At 39.3% G+C, this 4,637-nt stretch overlaps 1 non-coding gene across 1 annotated transcript; it reads right to left on the reverse strand.

The window, feature by feature from the left end:
* Nucleotides 1-258: 258 nt before the first annotated feature.
* Nucleotides 259-330, reverse strand: TRNAC-GCA (transfer RNA cysteine (anticodon GCA)). Its single transcript has one exon. It is a non-coding gene; the product is annotated as a tRNA-Cys (tRNA).
* Between the last annotated feature and the right edge of the window lie 4,307 nt (nucleotides 331-4,637).

Consider the following 4,637-nt stretch of genomic DNA (forward strand, 5'->3'; position numbering starts at 1 on the left):
TGCTGCCCAAACCAAGAGGGATCACCTTCTGTATTTTGGTGAGTTTGAAATTCCAGGAAGTGAGGGACCAAGTAACTGAGATTGAATTTCCTGCCAGCCTTAATATCTGGAGACTTAAAAATGTTTTTGTGTGTTAGTCACTCAGTAGTGTCTGATTCTTTGCAACCCCACGGATGGTAGCCTGCCAGGCTCCTCTCTCTATGAAATTCTCCAGGCAAGAATACTGGAGTGGGTTGCCATTTCCTTCTCCAGGGTATCTTCCCAACCCAGGGATTGAACCTGGGTCTCCTGCATTGCAGGCAGATGCTTTACCATCTGAGCTAGTAGGGAAGCCCTAAATATGTTTTAGCTAAATTTAAATCAAAGTAACATTTCTTGAACACCCCAATTGCTGCAAAATTATACCTGGTGAACTTACATTTGTCCATTGCAGGCATGAGATTATAATAAGGAGATGGTATCCACCTATAGTTACAACAATATTTAGGAAAGTTTCTAAGTTGAGACTTTGCAAAATTTAGAGAAAAAAAATTATTGAGAGAAATCATACCCCTACAACAGACAGAAAGGGAAAGTTCAAATGTATTTTACCTCGTGGTTATGTAAAAACAAACAACGATAGAATAATCTGCTCTTGCCTTGAACTAGGGAATTGGTGAGACTCTCTGGAGTGGCTAAGCGGCTGTTACCTTAACATTAAATTGGGTCTGGATTTACTTCCTCGAATTTTTCAAGCTTGGCTGATTATTCGTGTGAATCAAGCCAATTTTGTTCCTTGTTCAAAGTGACCAGTCATTTCCTCTATCAAGAGCCTCTTTGCTGAAAGATGTTCTGCTTTGCAACTGCAAATGTTCACGGCCACCTTTAAAATCATTACCAACCAATTTCTCTTGAGTTCCAGTGGTTTCCTCCTTCTTATCGACTTAAAAAATGCCAGCAGTCTATTGTTTTCCTTCTGGGAGAGATGTCTAGGAACTTAGCCCTGGTGCATTCTAGCCTGGGGCCCCTTCATCCTGTTGTGGCGGAGGGAGGGACACTTTAAATTCCAGTTGGTAGAAAGAATCAGTTCCAGCTCAGAATCCCAGGTACAAAACAACTCTTTTCCAGGAAGAACTGAACTTCCATAACAGGGTCTTTTCACCTGTGAAAGTTTTCACTTGGAGCTATTATGACATGGATTACCAAGGTACTCTCCACTTTTCTACTCTGTGTTTTTCTTTAAACTTTGTATTGTGATGTGTACATGAAGCTAAACAAATACGTAAACAAACTTCCATTTCCTATAAGCAAAGATAAGCTGAAAATATCACTGGCAGATAATCAATATTTAACCATGAAAAATCTACTTATCACTTCATAAAAATGCTTTTCATAGAATACCCCATCTAGGCCCAATTCAATAACATATTCTAAACTCCTCTTCTTCAAGTATTATAGATTGTCCTTTAAAAACAGTATATATTTAATTTATTAAATTAAATATGTGTCTATTGCTAAATACTTTCCCATACATGTCAGAGATTTGAAAAGTGAAATCTTATTTTAATCAGAGAAAACCCACTATTACAACAGCCATGCATGAATAATGAACCGTCTTAGGAAGTTTTCTGAAAAGCTATTTATTACATTAATATAAGTAAAACTTTCTATACTGATATTCTAACAAATGCCCTGAGAATATAACTCCTTTAGATTCAGTAAGCCTGGGGAAAACAAAATAAAACAAAATTCTTGCAACTATGCAAACCAGAGGCTGCTTAATTTGGTAAACAACAAAGGTACCTGAGTATGCAGCACCGATTGACTTTAGAAATTAAAGCTCTCAGGAAGGGACTTCCCTGGTGGTCCAGTGATTAAGAATCCATCTTGCAATGGAGTGGATGGGGGGTTGATCCCTGGTCAGGGAACTAAGATCCCACATGCTGCAGAATAACTGAGTCAGTGCACCGTAATAGAGAGCTGCATGCCTCAACTAAGATCCTGCATGCTGCACTAAGACAACACAACTGAACAAATAATTATTTAAAGAAAACTGTTAAGATTTTATCTGAATCAAACTGACTTTCTCCATCTTTTTAGGTCTGGCTGGTACTCTATGCTGTTCCCTCTCAGTCATGGAACTGTTTCCATTCTAGCTCTAACCTTCCAGTGAGGCAGAATCTTGAAAGGAAGCTGACTTGACTTTAAAGTCAATTCTTTTATCTATTTTACTGTGTAATATTTGTGTTATACTGTTACTTTTACATACTTATATGTGTAACATTGTGTGGGTTCCCTGGAGGCTCAACGGTAGGGAATCCGTCTGCCAATGCAGAAGACGTGGGTTTGATCCCTGGGTCAGAAATGGCAACTCACGCCAGTACTCTTGCCTAGAAAATCTCATGGGCAGAGGAACCTGGCAAGCTACAGTCCATGGGGTCGCAAAGAGTTGGACATGACTTAGTGACTGAACAATAAAATTATAATGCTACCATAGTTAAACATCCAGATTATATATTGTCTGCAATATTGTGATTTATAAGAAATATGTATGTTTGGTCACTCAGATGATCAAAATATTTCTCATATATATCTGGTCTTCATCCACAGTTCCAGGCTCACAGCTCTCGAATCCCAAATTTCCTGAGCAATGGGTGCATCTTTTATTATTGTATTTGGTCTCTTGTCCTCAGTTCTTGAAAATGATTCAGAGCCACAAAGGTGAAATGAGTGTTGTGTTATTCAGAAGTCCCTTTCCACATAACTGATTTATTTTAATTAAGGTAGCTTTTGAAAACACCTCAGAAAGTGAGCTGGTGGCAAGGAAGACCAATCTTGAAGAGAGGGTTGATTTACAGGGAGGAAAGAAGGGCTAGATTGCTTGGCCAATCAATCATCATTGACTGATGATTTAATCAATCATGCTTAAGTAATGAGGACTCCAAAAAAACCCAAAGGAGAAGGTTCAGAGAGTTTCCAAGCTGGGGAATTAGAATATTTCCATATGCTACAGTGCTGAACCATAAGCTCCTTGACGACAGAAGTTCTTCTGTTTGGGATCTCACCCTATGAAACCCTTCATCTGGCTGTGGATCTGTATATCCTTTAATAGCCTTTGTTACTGTTGTTGTTCAGTCACTAAGCTGTATCCAACTCTTTGCTACCCCATGGTCTGCAGCAGGTCAGGCTTCCCTGCCCTTCACTATCTCCGAGTTTGCTCAGATTCATGTCCATAGAGTCAGTGATGCTATCCAACCATTTTATCCTCTGTCATCCCCTTTTCTTCCCCTCAGTCTTTCCTAGCATCAGGGCTTTTCCAATGAGTAGGCTCTTGACATCAGCTGGCCAAAGTATTGGAGCTTCAGCTTTAGCATCAGTCCTTCCAATGAATATTCAGGGTTTATTTCCTTTAGGATTGACTAGTTTGATCTCCTTGCAGTCCAAGGGACTCTCAAGAGTCTTCTCTAGCACCAAAGTTCGAAAGCATCAACTCCTCGGTGCTCAGCCTTCTTATGGTCCAACTCTCACATCCATACATGGCTACTAGAAAAAACACAGATTTGACTATACAGACCTTTGTCTGCAAAGTGATATCTCTGCTTTTTTAATACACTGTCTAAGTTTGTCATAGCTTTCCTTCAAGGAGCAAGCATCTTTTAATTTAGTGGCTGCCGTCACAGTCCATTGTCATTTTGGAGCCCAAGAAAATAAAATCTGTCACTATTTCCACTTTTTACCCATCCATTTGCCATGAAGTGATGAGATTAGATGTCATGATCTTTGTTTTTTGAATGTTTTATTTTAAGCCAGTTTTTTCACTCTCTTCTTTCACCGTCATTAAGATGCTCTTTAATTCCTCTTTACTTTCTTCTATTAGCGTGGTATCACCTGCATATCTGAGATTGCTGACATTTCTCCAGGCAATCTTCATTCTAGCTTGTGCTTCATCCAGCTGGGCATTTCGTGTGATGTGCTCTGCATATAAATGAAAGAAGCAGGATGAAAAAATACAGCCATGATGTACTCCTCTCCAATTTGGAAGCGGTCAGTTGTTCCATATCCTGTTCTAACTATTGCTTCTTGTCCTGCATACAGGTTTCTCAGGAGACGGGTAAGGTGGTCTGGCATTCCCATCTGTTTATGAATTTTCCACAGTTTGTTGTGATCCACACAGTCCACAGTCAAAGGCTATAACATAGTCAACAAAGCAGAAGTAGATGTTTTTCTGGAATTCCCTTTCTTTTTCTATGATCCAGTAGATTGTGGCAATTTGATCTCTGCTTCCTCTGCTTTTTCTAAATGCAGCTTGTATATCTGGAAGTTCTCAGTGCAAGTACTATTGAAGTCTAGCTTGAAGGATTTTGAGCATTATCTTGCTAGCATGTGAAATGAGTGCAATTATGTGGTAGTTTGAAGATTCTTTGGCATTGCCATTTTTGGGGATTGAAATTAAAACTGACCTTTACCAGTCCTGTGGCCATTGCTGGTTTTCCAAATTTGCTGGCATATTGACTGCAGCACTTTAACAGCATCATTTTTTAGGATTTGAAATAACTTAGCTAGAATTCCATCACCTCCACTAGATTTATTCATGTAATACTTCCTAAGGACCACTTTACTTCACACTCCAGGATGTCTGGCTTTAGGTGACCACATCA

This window comes from Bos mutus, chromosome 6 (genome assembly GCF_027580195.1).
Source record: "Bos mutus isolate GX-2022 chromosome 6, NWIPB_WYAK_1.1, whole genome shotgun sequence".
NCBI classification, from domain to species: domain Eukaryota; kingdom Metazoa; phylum Chordata; class Mammalia; order Artiodactyla; family Bovidae; genus Bos; species Bos mutus.